Consider the following 25,910-nt stretch of genomic DNA (forward strand, 5'->3'; position numbering starts at 1 on the left):
ATATTACCAGCTATTGTGTTTTCAGCGTAGCAATAGGGCCCACATTGCGGCCCTATGCTCCACAGGGAGTCTACAGGAATAAGTCAAGTAAGTCAAGTCAATAGGGCCCACAGAATACATGTATCCTGTGATAGGGCCCGATATTTAGATGAGACAAGTATAATGCCGACGAGTCGAAGACGAGTCGCATTATACTTGTTCGAGTCTAAATATCGGACCCTATTGCTACGATGAAAACACAATAGCGTTTATATAGCTATTCTGACATTAAATTCTGTGTTAAAATCATGTTTTTGTCAGCAACAAGTACCAGAATGGTCCATGTCGTTGATTGCAGACGACGGTTCCCTTTCCGCATGAAGCCACGGAAATAACCGAACATTGAAAAACCCACGGACATGTATTACGGAGAAAACTCGAGATAACCGGATGTTTAGCATTACGTCAATATGCTAGGAATCATATGACGTCATGACGTATCATGCTTGCCTACGTATATTGTATGTTCGAAAGTCTGACTTCTGTTGGGAATTCGCGTGGTGAAGACTGCGGTAAATCTGTAGATGATAAGAGAACAAGGATTATCTCAGAAGAAACGACTAAATGTTTAGGACCGGTAACTTCATTTCAACATTTCACTGTGCAATGGACGTTCTATGTGACAGGAGTTTGCTGATTTTGTGTTAAACATTGGAGATATCGTCTGCTAGAATCAGAGATAGGTCGTTTCAGATTGCAGCTTCTGGAAATTTGCAAGGTTTGTTGCCTGTTAAAGAACTGGATTTTACACGTAATGTATGTCATGTACAGTAAGCAACAACAAAAAAACACACAAAGCAAATGGCATCGTCTGTCGACTAGTCACAGAAACAAACCTGGCGAGGTATGCGTGTACTTTATACACGTGGAAGAAACCGGAACCATGCGTCTTTGTTTTCGACAATATGCTTTTGGATATTGAGTAAAATGGCCGACTTCCGCCGCATTATGCTTTGATGATCGGAAGAGACCATCCAATCACAGCCCCCGAATTCCCCCACGTGTTCATCAGAATAGCTACAGTATATAAATTTGTAGTAAGCTAGTCCTCAATATATCGATGGTGAAATCGTGGGACCTCGTAAGTGACTTTTGGCGTGAACAGAGGTTTTAACGCCATAGCCGTTCCTTGATTTTTTTGCGCATTTTCTGACGAAAAGTTGTGACGATTCCTGTTTTCTAAGCGCTCATTTTTGTGCAAAAGTGTTGGAAACATTGGAAAGTCCGTAAGTTAGAATGCAGCTATATACTTGAATTTTGCGTCACTGAGTGCTTTAAGTGTGTGTTTATGTGTGTGTGTGTGTGTGTGTGTGTGTGCGTGTGCGGGTGTGTGTCAGTGTGTGTTTGACTAGCAGCCGAGAGGAGAGAAGGGGAGGGGGGGGGGGGGGCGAGAGAGAGAATCAGTCAAAATCTGTATCTATGCATAGTAAAATTGAAGGTTTTTTCTCTGTGTGTGTGTAGTGTGTGTGTGTGTGTGTGTGTGTGTGTGTGTGTGTGTGTGTGTGTGTACGTGTGTGTGTGTTTGTCCGTCCGTCCGTGCATGAGTGAGCAAGCGATGACTTGGTGAAGTCGACTTTGCCCAATTAAGAGTTGGCTTCAAACATCAATTATTGTATAAGTACAATGGAAAACATCAATTACTGTAAAAACAAAATTTAAAAGATTAATTACAGTAAAAACAAAACAATGTAAAACAAATTACTGTATTACTATTAAACAATGCAACACATTAAATACTGTAACACAAACAAAACAAAAACAACAAAAACCCACAAATAAAATCTTAATAACTGTAAAGAAAAATGCATATTAAACTTGAACAAGTTGCGTAAGGCAAAATTACAACATTTAGTCAATCTGTCGAACTCACATAATGAAACTGAACATACGCATGTCACGCGTGATTGTTCTGAAAAGTAACTATTGTTCTGAAAGTCTACTATTTATTTCATCGTAATCATGTAAGCCCTCATACGTGATTGTTCTGAAAGCTTACTAATTTACATGATTGTTCTGAAACTCTACCAAAGGTAAACTTGCTTCACCCGTGAAATGTTGTCAGATACGGAACAATATGTATACTGGATTCACTTTGTCCATCTGTCTGTATGTATGTCTGTCTGTATATTGAACAATATTTTGATACAATGATACTAAATCTTAAAGGACCAGACCACGCTGTTTTAGCGTCAAAAACGCTTCGAATCGTGTTCCTGCGCGACCGAACACTTCCCGATGTTTGCAGTTAGTTAGAAAACCACTTTCTTACCGTCTTCAACAATGTTTGGTTTACTTCGGAATCTTCTAAGGCCGTAATCCGACGAATTTTGTGACCGAAGCGACGGATTTCTTCTCCAAAACGACCCGCCATTGTGCCGCGTGATCTTCGCGAGACTGGCTTATGAATAAATTATCCGTGACGTCACACCGTGTGGAGATGGTAGTTTACCAACATGACAACAGCAAGCGTAACTGCAGACGAAATTGAACCGTACATGTTCGAACTACCGGTTTCTCTCCTCGAATCAAGCATGAAAGATGAGGGCGGAGGCCACTTCCAGCAGTAGTGAAACAGTGACGATGAAAATTGCGACACTGTTTGTCTCAGCGATCAAAGGTAAACACGCCCGCTCTCTGTGCTGAACTTATCGTCTGCTTTCGAGTCTGTGCTATTTTTTCACTCTCGCCTTGTCAACGCACTCGCGAATAAGTGGGATATTGTTTAAGTGTTCATGCATTGCATTCACGAGTAAAAGAACAACAGCTCATCGCAGTTTTAACTGTTCTTGATTATTTCAGAGACTGGTGTCAGAGTGGCCACTGTACCTGTTGTATTGTGTGGGAGGGGCAGATTTGAGAGAGAGAGGAAGCTAGCCTGAGGTACATTGTAGAATGAAAACTTGCAGGGGAGCAAGAATGCATCACCAGCCACGAAGGTGTACATACAACTTTTTTTGAGGTGCCTATATTTGTTTGATTGTTAAATGTATGTATTTGTTGTTGTTTTTAAAGGCTATCAAGAAAACTGTTGTCATTTAAATTTGTAACACTCAGTCACATATAGTTTCACACACACACACACAAGATTAACTCACTTGCATGCCCACAGAAGAAGTTTGCTCTTCACATTGTTCTGTTGTTGTTTTTATAATGTAATCATTGTAACATCAACACTCAGTAATAACCAATATTACAACACAATCACTTTTTCATCAGAACTCACTCACATACTACATGACTTTGTATTAAACCCTGGTTTATGGACACTTGCATTTGTACTTTGCATGGGAAAGCAGCCTGAATTTCAGGTGAACTTTAATAAAAGAAGATTTATATGTATGTTGCTCTAGATGCATGTTTTAATAAATAATAATGACATTCAGGAAAGTAAAAGGACTGTTGAAGTTTGCTGTTGTAAAATGTCTGATGATTAGGGTTCTGTTGCACATTTAGTGAATTGACTGTACCAATTGCTGTTATTATTTACACCCAATCAGTGCATCCACATGATATTATGTAGCTTAAATTAAAGAAAATGTTTTGATGTGTTCAGAACATACCAACAAGTTGCACACTCACTGACTTTCCGAAAGAACAGGAAAGTTCTTCCTGCCTGTCTGGTCGCTGCCATCAGAGACCTCTTTCTGTCACAGAGCTACACAGGCTTCAAATATATATATATATGTAAGATAAATAAAAGGTACATTACAACTCTCAACTGCGGGGTGTGTGTGTGTGTGTGTGTGGGGGGGGATGTGCATAACCATTGCATACTTAAGGTCGGCTTAAACTGCAAACAGAAATGTGGAGCTTGCGTAACAATTCTTGCTTTGTCAGATTTGGAGATAGGCAGCCTCAGTCTATATAGTTGGTCGCCAGTTGGGGCGTCCTGCTTGGTGACAACTTGAGCTTTGTCAACTGGTCTAGCTGTAGCAGTCAAAGTCTGGGCACTGTTGCATTGTAGTCTTGCTGTGTATGCAGAGCTTTGTTGTAGCTGCCATAGGCCAGTGTTGCCATAGGCCAGTGTTAGGATCACCACCCCCTCAAACAGCTCGTTCAGTTAACCTGATGCCTGTTTTAGACAGAAAAAAAAGTTACCACAATCAGCAGAACTTTCACCGGAGAAAGGGCATAATTCTTTCATACTTTCTTTCTCATAGCTTTTTTTGGTTTTTATAATCTCTTCATTACACTAAATAACATCCATCTTAAGACCTATTTTGAGCCTTAATTTAAGTTGACTAGTAATGATATTAATCATAATGTATTTATTTTTATAATGTACAAACTAGAGTATGTATGTGGATATGTGTGTGATGGTGCTGGTATGGATATGTGTGGTTTGGGTTATGTGTGTACTGATGTGTACATTTTATGTGTTTTGTATGTTTTGCGAGTGCGATTTTATGTGATGTTATTCTGTACACCAGCCAAAACAAAATGTCTGGTATATTAGATAATAAACGCACCTTTAAATTTATTAGCGACTACACCCCGTCACCCTCCAGTCCCCCTCCCCCCCATTACACCCTACACTTTTAACATTGTATAAAAAATCATGCCCCAATATTAGGTCCCTAGTTACCTGGGAGGACGTTAAGCTCCATAATCAACATCAACAACGTATTGAATTGAATTGAAAAGCTGGGGTTAGGAGGTCTAACTTCTTGAATTAAAGTGGTTTTTTTCTCAGGTGCATGTAGTTTTTTTATTTGCTTGAAATCATGGTGTATTCTGGTTGTAAGAGAAGAGTCAATTTCCTTGTAAGCCTGCAAAATTAAGATTTGTCATTTTTGAAGTAGCCTACATTTTTGTAAGAGTCCAAAATAGTCCAGGATAAGGAGGAAAAACATAGGGTGGGTCAGGAAATCTGAAACATTGCATAGTTTTGTTTTGCCTATGTAGACACAAAAAGTACTTAGAGCACTTTTTCCCCCCCAAGAGAGCATAGCTTAGTTTTAATTATTTTAATGCCACTGTTAGCAAGAGGAGTACTACAGACAGCAATCAAACAGTGGGTTTTTTCTGTAGACATTGCTATTTCTGTTTAGGTGTTTCAGTAGTTTTCTATGCGGATAAATCATGCTGCATGATCACTAGAAACAATCCAGCTCTGTTGCATGCTAGTTTTTTAAAGGTTTTTTTCCCCATGTTACTCCGAGAGAAAAAAAACAACCCACAGAGATAAAGTTGAACTGGCAGTTTGACTGAAGCAGTGGTAATAACACAGAGTGCTCTTCCTACAATCAATTTTTTTATGTGGATGATGATGTCCATACATGTACTTGGTTGTATTATTTTGCTAGACTATTTGTTTCTGTTAGATATATCTGCTCACATGATTGTTGTTCATAATTTGACATTACATTTACTGCTGATCAAAATGTATTGTTGGAATAGGTCTGCTTAATATTCTGACTGCAGTTTTGTAATAAAATCAAATAACACAGATGTTTTAAGTATCAAAGTGCTTTTCACACACACACACACACACACACACACACACACACACACACACACTCACACACTCACACACTATGAGTATGACTGCAAACATGAATTTGTACTTGTATTAATTATAATTACTGTATTACAGAACCTGATCTGAAAAAAAGGACAACAGCAAATTATTCATGCAAGCTTGCTGTATTAACGATTTCTTTATCTATTTAATACAACACTGAATTAGATAACAACGTGTGTGTGTTTGTGTGAATGTCTATGTGTATATGGACGGACACTGATTAAACCTGAGACTCATCGATTACCCAGGTGAGTGTAAAAGAGGGAGAGAGAGAGGGAACTTTAAGGTGGGTGCATGGGGACGGACATGTAGTAACAGATATATGTTTTAATCTGTAATCTTAACACATGTGCTTAAAATTAGGAACAGATGCCATTCCACTACAAATACTGTCAGTCTGACAAAAACGCCCAGTGACACTGAACCCCTATCCCTTACAGAACACATTCAGTATACATGTACTCACTTCCTTTCGTCTGCGTTTAGTGAAAGCAGATCGTTCTGATGACATTGGTATCCGGTTTCTGACCTCCTGTGAGTGGTCAACAATTGTCGGAACTGGAACTGCGTTAGGCAACAGCTGTTTTGTGTGTGCCAGGTTTTCTTGCCGGCTTAACTGCGTTCGCATTGGAAGAAAGTGTCGCGAAACACAGCACATCGTGTTGGCCGTTTCCAGTTAATCAGTCTTGCTGGCTTAACTAAGCCATCGGAAAAAGGTGACAACTGATGCCTGAACCTTTTTTCTATACTTCATAGCTATCAGCAGCCGTGCGCATTCCTTCGGCGTGCTGTTGATGCTCGATTTAGGCAAACGCCCACTTGAGCGTAAGCTGTAACTTTCGGTTTCCAAACACCAAGTGACGTCACAGCCGGTTCTCGTCTACTGGCGGCCATTTCGAAGTCTCGTTTAGCAGACGAATTTGGCGGAACGTTTTTAATTAAATCACAATGATTAAGCTACGAATCGGTGAATTTCTTTACATTTTTGGAATCTTTAGGTGCATTTCTCTAACCTTCAGTCATCGGTTAGTGGTTCTAATAACCTTTAAAACAGCGTGGTCTGGTCCTTTAAGTGATATTGATATTTATACCCCAGCCCAATGAAGTTGAAGGGCGGGTACTCTGGTACTTCATGTCTTTTCTTTCTTTATTTGGTGTTTAACGTCGTTTTCAACCACGAAGGTTATATCGCGACGGACTTCATGTCTCACCGGTCCCCAGTCACATTATTCTGACACCGGACCAACCAGTCCTGGTACTAAACCCATAATGCCAGGCGGAGCAGCCACTAGATTGCCAATTTTAAAGTCGTAGGTATGACCCGGCCGGGGCCGGTTCGAACCCACGACCTCCCGATCACGGGGCGGACGCCTTACCACTAGGCCAACCGTGCCGGTAATGTCAAACATACAAGTTTCTGTATAAAATATTGCTAAGCATTAATTACTTTATAAAAACCAATGTTGCACATTAATATCTGTGTAAAAACGTACATTACTGAATAACAACCAATGAAAAACATCAATTACTGCATGCAAGCGCTGTAAGGTAAGTTCCCAGGGCGTTTCAAATTTAGTGGCGACAGAGTCAACCCATGAGTTACACACAGGTTTTGTGATAGTGTGTAGCAGTCTGGCTGACTCTCCAGGCTGCTGGCTGTACATCCCGCTTGGTGACCGCCTGCAGACAGCAATTCCACTGACCACCACCGTTCATCGCCTGGTAGTCACACGAGCGCGCCTCTTGGCGTTGTCCACACAGCGTGACACAGTCTTCCCTGGACTTTAAGAAACAGTTCCCGATGTTGTTATTGTAGATGAAATAGCCAGGGTAAGCCAGGAGAGTTGCTTGTAGGTCCGCTTGTGCACATCCTGTGGAGACATATTTTGGGTTATGACACCTCCACCTCCCCGTGTGTGTGTTTGCGTACGTACGTGTGCGTACGTGCGTGCGTGCGTGTGTGCGTGCGTGTGTGTGTGAGTGCGTGTGTGCGTGCATGTGTGCATGCGTGGGTGCGCGCGCGCGTGTGTGTGTGTGTGTGTGTGTGTGTGTGTGTGTGTGTGTGTGTGTGTGTGTGTGTGTGTGTAAAAAAATCAAAACAAAAGAATAATAGATACTTTCGGTTAATTAGAAGTGTTGTGTCTCATTATTACATATATCTTTTTTTTGTCGTGTTTATTGCAATTTTTATTTATTTTATTCATGTAACCCTAAGGGTTTTTTGAAATAAATATTGACTTGACTTGACTTGACTTGCAAGAAACAACACTGTGTTTTATCGAATAATTATAAAAATTGGAACTGAAAATTCCACCAAAACTTGTCAAATAACAACCATAAACCAAGTCGCGTCAAGTGACATCAAACCATTTAGTCAATTTGTCGACCTAAAACTTAAAGACAAAAGCGATTTAACATTGTACGGTAGAGGAACATTTGTGCCAATAAGGTTCACAAATTGCAATCAGTGAGTGTACGTATACTAAAGCAATTTAAAATAACATTCTTTTGTTTTGTGAGAACTTTTAAGCTGTTAATATTCATGAGGTCAGGCAGGGGTGTACCTTAACTTTTTTTGCTACCGGCCAGGGGGGCCGGTAAGTCAAAATTTGAACCGGCCCCCCAAAATTCCAACCGGCCCCCAACCAGCCGGGATTTCCAACCATATCAACGGCTCGTAGATCGCGCGTTGGCGGCGACAAACACACAAAAACCTACATTTAATAATACAAACAATGCTCACATGCTTATTTTAAACAAACAAAAGACATAAACTGACAAACTTTGTATGTTTGGGGTGCTTTAATTATTCACTATGGTTCAATAACAAAGCAAACAGTAAAGTATCAATTCAATGAAGAAAACATTTTATCAAATCAACATTCACTGACCCACTCACCGTCACACAGTAAACCTCACTCTTAGTACAAATAAACCTCACTCTTAGTAGTCAAATGCACACCCTCATATAATAGTCATACCATTAATCATTTACATGCTAAGGGAAACAATCACACACAAGTCATCCCCTTTCTCAGTGTCACACAATCACACATTAACTTTCACTCTGTCTCGTAATTGTCAGTCTTAAAAAGTTGCAGAATCTTTGGCACATCTAAATCTCTAAACACAAATTTACCTTCTGGTATCACATTCTGATCACAAGTTCGACACACAGCACAATGCATCTCCTGTTTCGTGTCGTCGTACACGAGCCATACTCTTTCTTCGCCGGTATCTGTCCTCTTCCATCTTTCCTGCCATTTTCTCTGCCGTGTTTCGTTTTCATACTGTCTCTTTTGACCTCTTTTTTCATCGTCCGTTCTCTGTGTGGGTTTTTTTCGGCGGGGGAATGACAGTGTCAATACATCTCCACATGTTCACAAGCGTGTGTACAGTACGACGTTTGAATGCGAGGGGGGAACTTCCGGAGGTAGTCGCGTTAGACGCTTTCTTTCTTTTCTTTATTTGGTGTTTAACGTCGTTTTCAACCACGAAGGTTATATAGCGACGGGCGCGTTAGACGCGAGAAACATGGCGTCCAATATTATAGCAGACGAATCGCGCGAGATCTTTGTTCGCCGGCCGTTCCTATCGACTGCGTTCATCGAAATTTGAACCCGGCAGGCGGGCGATTTCAGAGGAATTTCGAACCCGCCCGACGCGATTTGAACCCGCCGGGGGTGATCGGGCGACCGCCAAAATTCACCCCTGTCAGGTATGCGGTTGGCTTCGATCATTATTTTGCTTGAAATTAGCCGGTAATGAAACCATCATTTCTAATATGCTGACTGTAACTATGAGTTATTTCTAATATGCTGACTGTTAGCAAATGATAACAAGACATGTCGAGAAAAAAGATATCAAGCATGAGCCTTTTAGGCGAATGCTGATATCGTTTGTGAGACATGTCTGTTATCATTTGCTAACAGTCAGCATATTAGAAATAACGGTTTTATTACCGTTTAATTCGACCAAAAGAAATTTCGAAGCAACCCCACGAATTAGACAGAACAGCCGCAATGGGAACTTGAGCGCTTCTACCTGATTATGCCTGTCAGTCAAAGAATTCTCGTGACCTGAGTCAGCCAATCAGAGTAACACACCTGACGTGATGAATATTCACAGGTCAAATGCCTTTGACACACAACAATCTCACAAGATAAACCATGTTTCGGTTGCTTCGCTTTTTCTCGTTGAACAGAGAGCGACAGATTTAGAACCGACTCCAGACGGATGGGAAATGACGTAAAGATACATTTGATGTAAAACGAGTGGCGCAATTTCACTTGATTTTTCCGAACTTTGATCATTTAGATTTCAAGTGAGCGGTCGGCATTGCACACTCAGACGATGGGCGGTGCCTTGCTGTTCCGTTACGCACCCACCGACAAAAGTCGCTTTTCGGTATTTTGTAGATAAAGACAGCATTTGAAGTGTCATTCTTTAGAATAAATCACGCTGATATTGTTGAATTACATTTTTACTTTGTCTTGTTAATTTTTAGCGTGATAAACAAAAAGGGTCCCTGCCTGAACGTTATAACATTTAGAGGGTCACCTAGAATCCGTCCTGATTGGTCAAAAAGCCATATGGGGCACTGAATTGGTAATAACAAATGATAAAGACAAGTCTCGAAAATGATATCAGCATTCGGCTGTCGGCTCATGTTGATTTACATTTCCTCGACATGTCTGTTATCACTTGCTTACAGTCAGTATATTCGAAATAACTCATCAAAATTTCAGCCAAAATGTGCACTAAAGTGACTCAAAAAACTTTCGAAAATCTTATCTTATCTTATCTTATTTGATCTTATCTAATCTTAGCTTGAGGAAGCCATTTTTGAGACCGGCACGGTTGGCCTAGTGGTAAGGCGTCCGCCCCGTGATCGGGAGGTCGTGGGTTCGAACCCCGGCCGGGTCATACCTAAGACTTTAAAATTGGCAATATAGTGGCTGCTCCGCCTGGCGTCTGGCATTATGGGGTTAGTGCTAGGACTAGTTGGTCCAGTGTCAGAATAATGTGACTGGGTGAGCCATGAAGCCTGTGCTGCGACTTCTTGTGTGTGGCGCACGTTAAATGTCAAAGCAGCACCGCCCTGATACGGCCCTTCGTGGTCGGCTGGGCGTTAAGCAAACAAACAAAAAAAGCCATTTTTGAGTCACTTTCTTTGGCTGAAATTTGGATGAGTTATTTCTAATATACTGATTAATAGCAAGCCATAAAGACATGTCGAGGAAATGGATATCAACATGAGTCTTTTATTGTTGTTTGTTTTGTTCAAACTATGGAAAAAGTACCTTTAAGACAAAACCCAGTGGAGTTGGAGAAGTAGTATCCTGGAGAGCAGAGACACCTGCCGGCGAAACACTCAGACAGGGGAACACCACACTCTGCGTCACTGCTGCACTCTCTCTCCAGCCAGTCTGAGAGATAAGATCAGATCAGATAAGATAAGATCAAATAAGATGAGATGAGATAAGATCAAATAAGATACGATGAAATGAAATAAAATAAGATAAGATAATATTAGCTAAGCTAAGATAAGATATGATATGATAACATTAGATAACATTAGATAACATAAGATACGATGAGATGAGATGAGATGAGATTAGTTATCGTTAGATGTGGATTACGCCTTGATCTGATATAATTCCTCCTTTCGAATCATTGTGACTGACAAACGTGGATATCACAGCTACATCTCAATTTTGTCGAAACAATAACGATTTTATTGCGTATTTGTTTATGTACCGTTTTCAAAATAAACAAGAGTACACGACAGGCTCTTCTGTTGACCTCCAGTCGGCAGCTGTTAAGATATATGTCATTTCTTAGAGTTCTCTTAAAGGTCCCGGGCAGTCAAGATTGTTGCATACCAGTGGTCGTCAGCTGTTAAGAAATGTCACTTCTTAGAGTTCTCTTAAAGGTCCCGGGCAGTCAAGATTGTTGCATACCAGTGGCAAGTGTACATAATGGTACCGTCAACCTAGAAAAGTAACGTCAGAAATTAGAATGTCGTTATTTGGTTTGGCGCAGCGTTTACAATTTCGTGTGGTGTAGTATTTATTTCAGCCGAATTTTCAGCGAAGATATCTTCTTCTTCTTCGTTCATGAGCTTAGACTCCCATGTTCACTCATGTTTTTTTTTTAGTACGAGTGGATTTGTACGTGTATGACCGTTTTTATCCCGCCATTTAGGCAGCATGCTCCGATTTCGGGGGAGGCATGCTGGGTATTTTCGTGTTTCTATAACCCACCGAATTCTGACATGGATTACAGGATCTTTTCCGTGCGCACTTGGTCTTGTGCTTGCGTGTACACACGAAGGGGGTTAAGTCACTAGCAGGTCTGCACATAAGTTGACCTGGGAGATCGGAAAAATCTCTACTCTTAACCAACCAGGGCTCGTATTCTTTAAACAGCTGCAACTCATATACCGGCCTGTAAAACCAGTTCCGCTCGATAAGTCCGCTAAGTGTTATTCATGAAACTCCGGTAAAGACTTACCCGGGTGTCTCCGAGCTGTAAAGTTAGAGGACCCATCCCCCTCCTCTAAAACCGTCAATTTTGAATTAATCTTGTTAAAATATTGTTTGTAGATATATGTCCCTCATGGACACACATTGGTGTCATTTTAAGCATTGCGGACAAATAACAGATACCGCTCGCGAAATATTTCAACCGATGCTCGATCATACCGGCTTGTGGTGAAAGCATGCTTGCGTCTTTTTTAATGCACTACAGTGTCCATATATTTACATCCCCGGTATAGGGGTGTGTATAGGTTTCACTCGATGTGTTTGTGTTCGCAAGTAGATCTCAAGAATGAACGGACCGATCGTCACCAAACTTGGTGAACAGGTTCTATACATTCCTGAGACGGTCCTTACAAAAATTGGGACCAGTCAAACACACGGTTAGGGAGTTATTGGTGGATTAAAATTATACAAGGCCTGGTATAGACGGACACCCCAGTTGGTCAAAGGGAAATAACCATTCTCACTGCCACCAACTGAGAAGGTTATTTCCCTTTGACGGGGGTGTAGTTCCTATCGGAGGAATTTCTTGTTTCAACTGATTCCGTGGCCGAACGGTTTTCTCGTTCGCCTAATGCGTGATTGAGTCGAGTTCAAATCTCCATCTGCCCGAAAAAAAAATGTTTACTCGTTGGCATTTGTTTATTTTTGTTTATTTTCTTCATGTGCAAAAGAGTACGTAATAATAGCAAAATTGATTTAAAAAACATTATTTTAGGCTGGAATGGGTTTTTTTGTAAATCTTTGGTTAACATGATATTAGTTTATTGATAAAGTTTGTTAACTTAAATAATAATAATAATAACGATTACTTATATAGCGCGTAAACCTCGTGGTGACGAGCCCAGAGCGCTTTACACTTACACAATCATAATACAAACAAGGAAAGAGAACTAAATCCGAATAAATTCAAACATGGTCACACACACCCACACACGCACGCACACACACACGCACACACACACACACCCACGCGCACACACACACACACACACACACACAATCTTTCTTTCGTCATTGTCAATGTTCAGGTAACCCGCAATGTCATTCCATGTACGCATACGTTATTCTAGTACAACACACACAGGCACATACACATCCTCATGAACGCCACACTTTAGTAGATAATACACGTGGCAGCGCCGATGACTCACCGATCATGGGATCTCCTTCAGAGGTCTAACTTAAACATGTGTGTTTTGAGGGCTGTTCTAAAAGCAGATGGTGACTGGGAATCCCTAATGCTCCGGGGGATTTTCTCCCAGACAAGCGGTCCCTGGTACTTGAAGGATCTCTCAAATCCATAGTTAGTTGATTTTCTGTTTCTTTTTGGTTTACTAAGTACATTGGTATCTGTTGCAGAGCGAAGAGAGGAGAGGTTTGAATATTTTGATAACATCTCAGAGAGATAAGCAGGTCCTGTACCATGAAAGAAAGAGAAACAAATGCATGCAATTTTGTATTGAATACGACTTCTTACAGGCAGCCAGTGAATAGATCTCAAAACAGGTGTGATGTGGTGTCTTTTAGGGGTCTTTGTGATTAATCTAGCGGAGTTGTTCTGTACTTTCTACAGTTTTTCAATGAGATAGTCAAATGAACCAGAAAGAAGGGCATTTCCGTAATCTAGCCTTGAAAGAACGAGAGAGCAAATGAGGGTTTTTGTAGCATCGGAAGAAAGGCTGTGGCGGATGGAGCTAATTTTTCTCAGTTCATAGTAGGCATTTCTACAGACAGTGGAGACTTGTTGTTTAAACATAATAATAATAATAAGAAGAAGAAGAACATTTATATAGCGCTAAATCAAAAACTTTCGTTAAAAAGGCTTGCTCTAAGCGCTTGACATCTAAACTAAAACGTCATTCACACTCTTTACAATGATGTACAAGAACTTCATGTCACACTCTTTCATTCAGTATAGCACCATTCACACAGTTGTTATTCTGTACAAGACAATAAGTTAGTCTAACATTTAGAATGTTCATAAGATGAAAACAAGAGAAAACCAGACTGATTAAAACAACTGCTTAGTGCTAACAAAGCATGAATCTTAATGATAACGTAATACATGTTTAACTGTTAAGACCATAAAAAAAACCTATATGCTAAAATAACTTCGAACTTTTAAGAACTTCTTATAAGATGCACAGCACATCTAGATAAACACCAGAATGATAAAACAAAAGGCAACTCGTTAAAACTATTAAATGCATCAATGTCTAAAACACGAAAGACTCAAATATAAGATACACAATTCTCTAGAATTGTTTATTAAAACTGAAACCGACCTGCTCAAAGTAAACCATACCCACCCTGTTACACGGCACTTGAGATTGCCACAAGTTCTCAAATGTCGTATAGTTGTGTTCTTTTATTCTACGTCGCCCGTCTTCGCAGCAGCAGAAAACAACTCGTCAAATTGAGTTCGAGGATTTATTCAGCATTCAATACATACAACTGCACAACGTAGCAGAACTCAAATAGAAGCTTTTTTACATACAAATCGCGCTGGCATATATAGTAAATACTCAATCTCGAGAATATTCCAGACCGAACATGAAACAACTACATTATACGAGCCGTGCATGGACTAAACTAGCGACATTCTCTGTGACGTACATCAAAAGGGCCGACGCACTTAATCCGAACGAACGCCACGAACTCACGAATAAAACAGCATGGTAAACAACTTGTTTTGACAGGACTAGAAAGTTCACCTGCATTCTCGTCCAAGCATAAATATTGTGTTTACAAAATATAATATCGGTACTTTCCCACAAAGTAAAAATAAGTCAACTACATGCAACACACAAAACCGAACCAAAGTCCAGCAACGGTAGCGTTTCCTAACACACCCCCTCCCTACCCACCCCCAACCCTCCTCCTACACTAAATACTAATTATTTCTACTCTTAACTTCCCAACTACACGTTATCGATAAACTATGCACAGGAACATGTGTGTCAGCATTATGTGGCACCGACATGACTTGTGCATATCTAGCTTACAGCTAAGGGTTAAAGTTAAAGGACTACTGCATTGAAAAATTATATTTATAATAATTTAAAACAAAAGATAAAAAGAACAAGCTGAATAGAGATGGAACCGTTACAGAACAGGATGGCAAAATGTTGCGACTTTAGGAGTTGTGTTTCTGGAAGAGGTGAGTTTTGAGTGCTCGCTTGAATGACTGTACTGACTGAGAGTGGCGAATGTGAGAGGGGAGAGAGTTCCATTGAGTAGATGCGCAAAATGCAAAAGTGCGTTGTCCATATGCTTTTGATTTTGTGTGTGGGATGACTAGGGTGCGGCTATCAGAAGAAGAGCGGAGTTGTCTAGCAGGAGTGTATACAGTGAGAAGTTCAGAGAAATAAGCAGGAGACGAGGCAGAGAAGAAGTGAAAGCAGAGAGTGGACATGTAAACATTTGATTAAAAAAAATAATTTAATAACCATGAAGAAGGATGCTTCCAGCTTAAAAAAACAAAGGTGAGAGAAAAAAACCCACCTAAAATGCGGTAGCAGCCACCGGCATGCAACTGAGATTAAAAAAAATAAAATAAAACATAAATAAAAAGGGTCTCCCCGTGTTTTTATTTCATTCTGTTTGTTTGGGTAGTTGTAATTGACTTTGAAACTGACACGCTGGCTAAAAAGCTGCAACATTGTGTCCTTCAAAGTCAAACTGTCGTTTAACTACCGCCCAGTATTTATTTTTACTGCCCAGTAATTATTTATTTTCCCCCGGTATTCATGTGTGACTAGCGGAAGGCCGGCAGCTACCAGTGTTGGTTATTTTTAGAATTGAAGATTCCCGATGCTTGCTCTTCTCTGCGCACGCGTTACCGGCGTTTTCGCCGGCGTGTCAGTTTCAAAGTCAATAGCAACAACCCAAACAAACTGAATGAAATAACAAGAAGAGCAAACGCTCGATCGAGTCACTTTCGCAGTTCTGAATATTATATGAGGCATCAGATGGACAGGAAGAAATTGCTATTCACAACACAATACAGATGTAAATAATTTGATGTAAAGAATAATCCTATAAAGTTTGAATCAAATCCGATGAATAGTTTCAGAGATATGATATTTCAATTTTTTTCCTTCAAGACATACCTGTGACCTTGAAAAAGGTCAAAGGTCACCAAAGCAGACGTCAAAGTGTAGAGGTCACTGGGAGTCACGTTCACATAAAATTTGAGCCCGGTCACTTTTATAGTTTCCGAGAAAAGCCCAACGTTAAGTTGTGTGTTGCCGAACAGAAAAGGCTAGTTATCTCCCTTGTTTTTCTGATAACGTTCGTAAAAGGCTACAGATGTAAATACTTTGATGTAAAGAATAATCCTACAAAGTTTCAATCACATCCGATGAACTTTGTCAAAGATATAAAATGTGTAATTTTTCCTTTGACGCTGACCTGTGACCTTGAAAAAGGTCAAAGGTCAACGAAACCATCGTTAAAGTGTAGAGGTCATTGGAGGTCACGACTAAGCAAAATATGAGCCGGATCGCTTTGATAGTTTCCGAGAAAAGTCCAACGTTAAGGTCGTGTCTACGGACGGCCGGCCGGCCGGCCGGCCGGCCAGACTAACACTGACCGATTACATAGAGTCACTTTTTCTCAAGTGACTCAAAAACACGGGGAGACATTTTTTTAAACTTTTTTTAACCTCAGCTGCATGCAGGTGTACATGGTATAGTACCTAGTAAACGCCTGTTACAGTACTACCTGGCAAACCAGTACTATCTGGATAGCAGTGAACAAGTAAGGACTTCTCCCTGAACGAAACTTCTTTTGCCTTTGCGAGCAGTTTTAAAGCGTCCCGTACACAGGTCTAACATTAGCCGTCGCGAGATGCTCAAGCAATGATTCTATAAAAACATATAAAAAATTTAAAAAAAAGTTATGAGCGAAGCTCTCACGGCAAAAACACACACGCACCGCCCCTGTACTGGCTGGTAGCGTGTCTTTCACCCACTCTGTTAAAGTCAATATCGCTTTCCGGCTTTTCTTTTTGGGTTGATTCACTCTCTCTCCACCCCTCTCCATCTCTCTCTCTCTCTCCCTGTCTCTTTCTCTCTTTGTCTCTCTCTCTCTTCATATCTCTCTCTTTCTCCCTCTTTCTCTCTCTCTGTCTCTCGCTCGCTCTGTTTCTCGCTCGCTCTCTCTCTCTCTCTTCCTCCCTCTTTCTCTCTCTCTCTTTATCTCTCTCTCTCTCTTTCTTTATCTCTCTTTATATCTCTCTCTCTCTCTCTTCCTCCCTCTTTCTCTCTCTCTGTCTTGCTCGCTCTGTCTCTCGCTCTGTCTCTCTGTCTCTCTGTCTCTGTCTCTCTCTCTCTCTCTCTCTCTCTCTCTCAGTCTCTTATGTGAGCGTGCGTGTCAACTGCAGACATCATGTTTATTTGAAGAAAATGCCGCAATTTCCTGCTGCTTCAAAGCTCAGATACTCATGACAAAAGCACTAAAAGTCTCTCACTTTTAAACTGTCTGTTCAAAATCAGTTTTTTAACAGAAACAAAAAATCCACATTGATACAAGAATGGAAAATGGTGAAAAATCTAAGTCACGCGGATAGGAAACCGGTGATAAATTATGTAAACTATTTCATACGACTGTAATGCAGTGTGATGTCAAGTACATCTAACAGAAATTAAGTAAACATTTACTGCAAGAACATCTGATACCTGGCAAATGCTTGTCACTTGTGTCTGTAATACGACAATGGCCAGTAGAAGAAAAATCAACCGGACAGAATTAACAGAACGAAACTAACGAAAAAACGACTATGTAACACGGTCTTTAGTATTAAGCAGGATGCTATAAGTCGGTCAAGGTTATGAGTCAGAGCCACAGCTAGTACCGTCCTTACTCCGGGCTCGCCAGTTATTATTACGCTTTCAAGTTTCTCTTTGTGGGATGCTTCTCTCTCTCTCTCCCTCTCTCTCTCTCCCTTCTCTCCCTCTCTCTCTCCCTCTCTCTCTCTCTCTCTCTCTCTCTCTCTCTCTCTCTCTCTCTCTCTCTTTATCTGTACTCGGTGTGTGTGTGTGTGTATGTGTGTGTGTGTGTGTGTGTGTTGGGGGTGGGGGCTGGTGGAGGGGGGGGGGGCAAAAAAGGGAAATACGGAACTAGATCACTACAATGCAACACATTCAATGAATGATAGTTTGCCACAATTGCATATATTATGTGAAAACCGGCTTACATTCTTCTCGTCCTCATTGTCTGCCGCAAGTCCTCTTTCGCCACAAAACGCTACAAGCAGGGCACAGATGAAAAATAGCGCGCGCGTAAAAGGGGAATCCCCGGGAGTTCCCATTGCTTGAGAAACTTATATAAAAATGAAAATGTAACGAAACGCGAAAATGTGGCAGTTTGTCAGTAGGCTTGATATTTATCACTCGTATCATAGGAGTATTTGAAGTGTCTTCCACAAGCAGCGAAAGTGCAGAAATGGCTATTTTGACCCATTTGACCAGATAGTACTGGCCAACCAGGTAGTACTGTAACAAACGCCCACCCCCCAGTTTCGACCAGTGAACTAGTAGACAAGGAAAATAAATAAAGATTATTCAGTCTAATGTTATTGTTGTTTTTAAATTGTGTCCTTTCCTTAGACATGCTTCGGGGATTGGACAGAAAAAGGTTTCTGGAGTGGCTAGAGAATCGCAATACATTTTTGACTGCGAGGAAAAAGAAGAAACGAAAGCTTCATCTTTGCTTCAAACATAAGTTTATTTCAACAAATGTTACAATCATGACATGTATACAAAAGACACAGGTAACAGCAACAAGCTAGAAGCTTATAGTGGTGTTCCTGCATGGATATTATAACTTGACGTAAGGCGGTAACGGCTGAACAATTTGTCTAAATAAACCAATTTGGAAATCCAAAGCATCATGATTATAATCATCCTCATCTCATTAATCATCCAAAATTATAATAACATAACAAACGTTGCATAATCATTATAGAGAAAGACAGGAAGAAAAGGGAAGGAGGGGAAGAAAAGGAATAAAAAGAAGAGGGATGGGTAGGAGTTGTGCAGAAATTAAAGGTTGTTGTCCGGCTTGTGGAGTGTCACGATTAGGTGACATGGATCAAGTGTCACTCGGTGGGGTGCCTTCTCTTGGTCAATTGCGACAGAAAGCGCCTGTGCGTGAGTCTGGGCTACGGCAGATTTTTGTTAACCATGCATAGCGAGCACGGATTTCACGGGGATGATTTCTGCTGTCGAAGCAGAACTCAGCTATAGCTGAACTTGATATGTGACAAGGTTAGTCACGTGTTTTCGTCAAGGTTGTCTGTGTGAGGACAAGTAACTGGACACTCGAAATTCAGCAGCGAGGAAGAAGGGTCGGTGTCAGAATTCTCCTACAAGTTTGATGGTTTTTCAACACGTTTAAATACTTTACTGGGTATCAACGTGCTATGCTACTTGCTAGTGAGGCTTGATAGGAACTCCATAGGACAGACCACCTTCTTCTTGGACACATGCTGGCTGACGGACGGGTCGTCAATTTCTCTTCGCCGTGCGGGGATGGTTCTTCACCGCATAAAGTAGTCGGCAAGAGGGTGAATGGTGTGTCGCTGTTGACGAACAGAGGCCATTCAAAGGAGGAAGCGGTTTTTGCTTCCATGAGAGTGCTACATTCATAGGCTTTTTGAGGTAATAAATCATTATTTAACGCTGTTGACGAGTCTGTGTTTGTGGAATGAAATACTCTCTGTTGTTCTTTCCAGGTTAGCGCATAATTTGCTCTTTGTGACGCTAAAATATTAATCTGTATATGGTTTTTGCAGATATGGAGAGAGGGAAGGAAATGGCTGATTTGTTGTTGTAAAAGTTCGTTTGTGCAGGCCCACGTGCTCGATGAGATATGTAAAGATGACATGTTTAAAGGTGGAGGTTGTTGGGTAGCTTGACATGTTTAGTGCACCGAGGCTTTATGTTGCAGCCTTTCTATCTTCCGTTGCTGTTGTCTACGGGACGCTGCCTATCTGCGGGACACTGTTAACTGCAGACGCTGTAACCGGGATCATCTGATATAACCAGCTAACCGGCTAACCAGCGACTGGGTGAGGCGCCTGATGTCTCCACTTTTCCCTGCTTCGTAACAACGCCAGCCGGCACTACATTCTACGGAGCAGTTGTGGAGACTATGAACTAATTACAGGCCGTCCACCCAGTGGCAAAACAAAGCTAAGTGCACCATGTCTTTGCACCCCGTTGACCACCGTTGTCATCTTTTATATTTATGATTATATTCGAGTGGTGACAACGTGGGGTGTGTGACACCTGCATTAACCAGCACTTTAGGCAGATCAGCTATACTTTCCTAACTTTACACGGGATCAGCGTGTTACTATAATTTTCTATATTCTAACTGGCATTTTGTCAGTGACCATTGGTTTTACGTTTTGAACGTAAAAGAACATATTTTGAGTGAAGTCTCGAGGGAGGTGGCGAGTTATTACATAAACAGGCGTCTGAAACTTATACTTTTGTTGTTTCTATTTAATTGTATGACTGCGAGAGTGGATCGTGGTGTGGTTAGTTAGTTAGAAGTAACTAACCGTTTCATAATCACCTTATGTGATATAGTGAAACGTGACATGGAGCATTGATTCTGGTTTGTCCAAAGCTGCCTGAACGTTCAATGAACGAGTGTACTCTGGAAAAAATGTTCCTGTTCAAATCTAGAGAATACTGTCTGTCTCCATTTAGAAGGTGGGGGAGGTGAATACTGTGGTTAGGGAGGGTATGTATGGTTTCTTGACGTGCTTCGCGATAATTTGGACAATCTAATAGGAAGTGTTTTACGGTTTTGGATGGAAATCCGCAGTCACAAAATGCATCTGTAGCAACGTGTCGTCTCACTAGATCGTTATTAAGATCACTTTTATATAGCCTGATATATGTTTGTGATATGCGATCTCCAGAATACCAATAACATGGCGGACTTAAATCGTCTTTTGACAAAAAGTGCTTGAGGGACTTACTAAGTTTTATGTAGTCTGGTAAAGAATTCCAGAGTTGTGTTGTAGATTGGAGAAATGTGACCCTCCACCACGAAATGAGTCGCATGTCACCTCGCGCGGTTCTGCGCTAGGCTTAATATAAGTCCGGGGAGTGTCTGGTAACAGTGTGAGGGTCACCTTTGTCACAGGCTTATAACTCAAACAGTTTTCGCTCTTTTCTAAAACGGTTTTTACCACTGGATAGAGCATACAAAACTCTTTAGGAAAATGTAAAAATATGAAAATCATGCAAAGGTGACATGCGACTCATTTCGTGGTGGAGGGTCACAAATGAGTTTTTGCATAATTCAGTGTTAAACGATGGAACTTTCCTATCTAAAGGTCTGCGCTGGCGATATGGATTATTAGTTGATATTAATGGTGGCAATATCGCAAGTAAGTAGTTTACGGTGTACAATCTTGTGAAATAATATCAATTTTTGACGTTTACGCCTCTCTTAAAGTGAAATAAAGCCTGACTCGTCGTACAGTTGTTGATGGCTTGTACCGCGGACTGCTCCAACAATGGTCTTCATCTTCAAAGCTTCATCTTTGGCGGGAAGTGATGTCTGAAGAGGTTGATTTTGTGTATTAGTGTTAGTGTGAGTGTGTGTGTGTGTGTGTGTGTGTGTGTGTGTGTGTGTGAGAGTGTGTGTGTGTGTGTGAGAGAGGGAGAGAGAGTGTGAGAGAGAGAGGGGGGGGGGGGAGGGGGAGTTTTGTGCAATAACGCATCCTTTGAACACTTCTATGACAAATGACCAAAATATCGTTTTTCTAGCTAAGGACCCGCTCCTGCCAAGGGTATAGTACCTAGTAAACGCCCACCCCCCACTTTTGGGAAAAACTGGTACATAGGGTGGGTGGGCGTATACAAGGTAGTTAATGGTAATATCATGTTAATCATCAATTTAAGAAAAAAACTCATTCTCGCCTAAAATTAATTTTTTAAATCAATTTTGATATTACAACGTACTCTTTTGCACACGAAGAAAATAAACAAAAACAAACAAATGACAAAGAGTAAAAAAAAACAAGTCGCGTAAGGCGAAAATACAACATTTAGTCAAGTAGCTGTCGAACTCACAGAATGAAACTGAACGCAATGCCATTTTTCAGCAAGACCGTATACTCGTAGCATCGTCAGTCCACCGCTCATGGCAAAGGCAGTGAAATTGACAAGAAGAGCGGGGTAGTAGTTGCGCTAAGAAGGATAGCACGCTTTTCTGTACCTCTCTTTGTTTTAACTTTCTGAGCGTGTTTTTAATCCAAACATATCATATCTATATGTTTTTGGAATCAGGAACCGACAAGGAATAAGATGAAAGTGTTTTTAAATTGATTTCGACAATTTTATTTTGATAATAATTTTTATATATTTAATTTTCAGAGCTTGTTTTTAATCCAAATATAACATATTTATATGTTTTTGGAATCAGAAAATGATGGAAAATACGATGAACGTAAATTTGGATCGTTTTATAAATTTTTATTTTTTTTTTACAATTTTCAGATTTTTAATGACCAAAGTCATTAATTAAATTTTAAGCCACCAAACTGAAATGCAATACCGAAGTCCGGGCTTCGTCGAAGATTACTTGACCAAAATTTCAACCAATTTGGTTGAAAAATGAGGGCGTGACAGTGCCGCCTCAACTTTCACGAAAAGCCGGATATGACGTCATCAAAGACATTTATCAAAAAAATGAAAAAAAAACGTTCGGGGATTTCATACCCAGGAACTCTCATGTCAAATTTCATAAAGATCGGTCCAGTAGTTTAGTCTGAATCGCTCTACACACACACACACACACACACACAGACAGACACACACACGCACATACACCACGACCCTCGTCTCGATTCCCCCCTCTACGTTAAAACATTTAGTCAAAACTTGACTAAATGTAAAAATAAGACCTGATGACGATTCGTACTCGACTCAACCGCGCAGCAGGCGAATTCGATAACCGTTCGGCTACGGAATCATTTTCATTACTTTATCGTCCCATCGCTGGGAAATTCGGGTCGCTTCCTCCCAGTGGAAAGCTAGCAGCAACGGAGTCGCGCTACCCAGGTGTCTGCGTGTTTAGGTGTATTCAGCCACCTGCACTTATGGCAGAATGACCAAGGTCTTTTACGTGCCATTGTGATGACACGGGGGTGGGACATGGCTTCCGTCTCTGGGTCTGCACATAAAGTTGACCCGTGTCCGTCCCGGCCCGAATTCGAACCTGCGACCTTTCGATCACAAGTCCAGTGCTCTACCGACTGAGCTACCGGGCCCCGGAATCAGACACCAAACCCTCGCCACTGTAATGCATTAAACAAGATGCAAACACGCTTTCGCAACACGCCGTTATGATCGAGCATCGGTTGCTTTCCATTACTTGTCGTCTGTTTTAGATTGACTCGTAGGGTTCTTCAGCCAGGCAACAAGTGCTTGTTTACTGACGGAAGGGAGGCTACTCCAACGTACTTTCCAAAGTGTACTCCAGCCACAGTCGCTTTATCCATTTACATTAAATGAAACAACATTCCTTTTTTTTCTCCATCATTGTTTACATATCATCACGGTTGAACAAAAATAGCATAGGCATGCAGATCGAGTCAAGCAATACATGTAGAAGGAACAGCAATAACTACAACAACAATACTAAAATAAAGTAGGCAAGCGGTTCACAGAGCGCGGCGATTCCCAGAGCGCGACTTTTGCTCTCACCAGCGCAGATTGTTGACGCGCTTTATTTTTGTACATGCATGATTATCAGCAACATTTTACACTCTTTCTTTGGACACTCAAAAGCAACTTCAGGGCTGCAAGACTACAAAATTGCACTTTTTGCAGACTGAATATACGCGTTCAACTTCAAATCAACCGGAAAAAAACCCACTGGAAAAACGATCTGCGCATGCGCGAATTCCAAAATGGCTGCTGAAGACAGAAGAGTTAACTGGTGTGACACCGATTAACAGTTCCGCGGCACTGTACTCGGATAATTGTTTAAAAACGTCATCCCAGTTAAAAAAACTTAGCTCCTTTCCATATAGTAGAAGCCATTGCAATGACATGTAGTGATATGACTGCCAAGTATTCAAGGAAGGTGTCACAAACTGAAAACTCTGCCTGAACAATCCTTCTCATTGCGGTCAATGCGCATGCGCTAACATGGGGAGATTAATCAGGTCGTGAACAACCTAACCCTAACCCTTACCCTAACCCTTACCCTAACCCTAACCCTAATCCTAACCCTAACCCGAACCCTAACCCATGGTTCGATGGGTCAAAGGGTCGCATTTTGTAAGTCCAAGATTGGCGCATGCGCATTGACCGCAATGAAAAGGATTGTTCAGCAGAGGCAGGCACGTTTTTACATCGGCGCAGCGATATATGGTGAATTCAGTTGAAAGAGTGAGAGAGAGAGAATGGAGCTCTGTTTTTCGTTTTATTGACAGTTTTATTTCTCAAATAGATCAGATAGATGTAGCTGTTGTAAACTTTGCGATTGTGAAGGAAATACATGTATCGGCAGAATACATCGCGCGTCGTGAATCGCAGGGTTAAGTCGGCAAAGATCAGTCTATAAAGTACAGTCGGGCAACATAACAGCCACTATCCTTGGCTCGCCGGCAAAGATCAGTCTATAAAGTACAGTCGGGCAACATAACAGCCACTATCCTTGGCTCGCCGGCAAAGATCAGTATATAAAGTACAGTTGGGCAACATAACAGCCACTATCCTTGGCTAGCCGGCAAAGATCAGTATATAAAAGTACAGTCGGGCAACATAACAGCCACTATCCTTGGCTAGCCGGCAAAGATCAGAAGAGGTGATGATAAAATTGAGGAGGCAAGAAAGATCTCCTGTACAGTGACAATTGTCCCCATTTGTTGGTAAAACCACCTACACACACACACACAGTCTTTAATCGATGATTCTGACAAAAGGGTTTCACTGTCTACTTACCTAAGTTACTTGTGATGTACATAGAAGTGGAAGCCGTCCAGTTCCCCTGACTCGCTGACGTCATCACCACTGTATGGCCTCGACACGTAGTGCCTAATGACGTCACTGTCACGGTGAACATGACGCAAGCTGGTGTCTTCCAGCAAAAGCGTGCACAGCCAAATGCGGACGCTGCCTGGCTCTCAAAGAGAAGGTTTTCAAGAAAAATATAGTTTTCTTGGGCTGCTCTCTTTTCTAACAGCATCTGCTGTACGCTTTCAGTGAATTGTAATAACATCAGACACACGGCACACATCATGAGAGTGCTGGTTAGCTTCATCGTGATCACGTGAGACTGAAAATACGTAGCAACGTTGAAGAGAATTTAAAGAAAGAGTCTCAGTTTGATTCTGTTTTTATTGTTTGTATCTTTCAAGCAGCAAATACATTTCTCATCGCGATTTCATAAAAGTTCAGCTAGTTTGAGCACAGTTAAAAATGTTCTAATCAAAGAAACGCATGTCAGTACGATGTACGTGTTACAGTGTTCAACGCAGGGTGTGTGTGTGTGTGTGTGTGCACCATGGTGATTTAGCAAAACGTGACCGGTTTGCGATGGTAACAATAATACGTTCTAAAAAAAAAATTAAAAAAAAAGAGAAAAATATTCTTTTCAATGTCGCTATTGTTTCAGCTCAGATGTCAACACAGCGGATGCATGCATAAAACATCCTGCCTTAAGATCCTGTCAACGATCGTGGCTGCTAAACGCGCAGTAACAAATCGGAGGAGCAACAATCCATAACCAACTGGCTCGAAGCCAGATTCAAGCCTTGGATG

General features: G+C 41.1%; 1 protein-coding gene and 1 long non-coding RNA gene across 3 annotated transcripts in view; one reads left to right on the forward strand and one right to left on the reverse strand.

Moving 5' to 3' along the window:
- The window catches only part of LOC138976708 (protein PALS2-like), a 501,736-nt gene that overhangs the window by 295,968 nt on the left and 179,858 nt on the right, over nucleotides 1-25,910 (reverse strand). The window lies entirely within an intron of this gene.
- On the forward strand, nucleotides 2,196-5,490 carry LOC138976697 (uncharacterized). The gene is made up of 2 exons (XR_011459122.1): nucleotides 2,196-2,656; nucleotides 2,839-5,490. It is a non-coding gene; the product is annotated as an uncharacterized lncRNA (long non-coding RNA).

This window comes from Littorina saxatilis, linkage group LG9, assembly GCF_037325665.1.
Source record: "Littorina saxatilis isolate snail1 linkage group LG9, US_GU_Lsax_2.0, whole genome shotgun sequence".
In the NCBI taxonomy this organism is placed as follows: Eukaryota; Metazoa; Mollusca; class Gastropoda; order Littorinimorpha; family Littorinidae; genus Littorina; species Littorina saxatilis.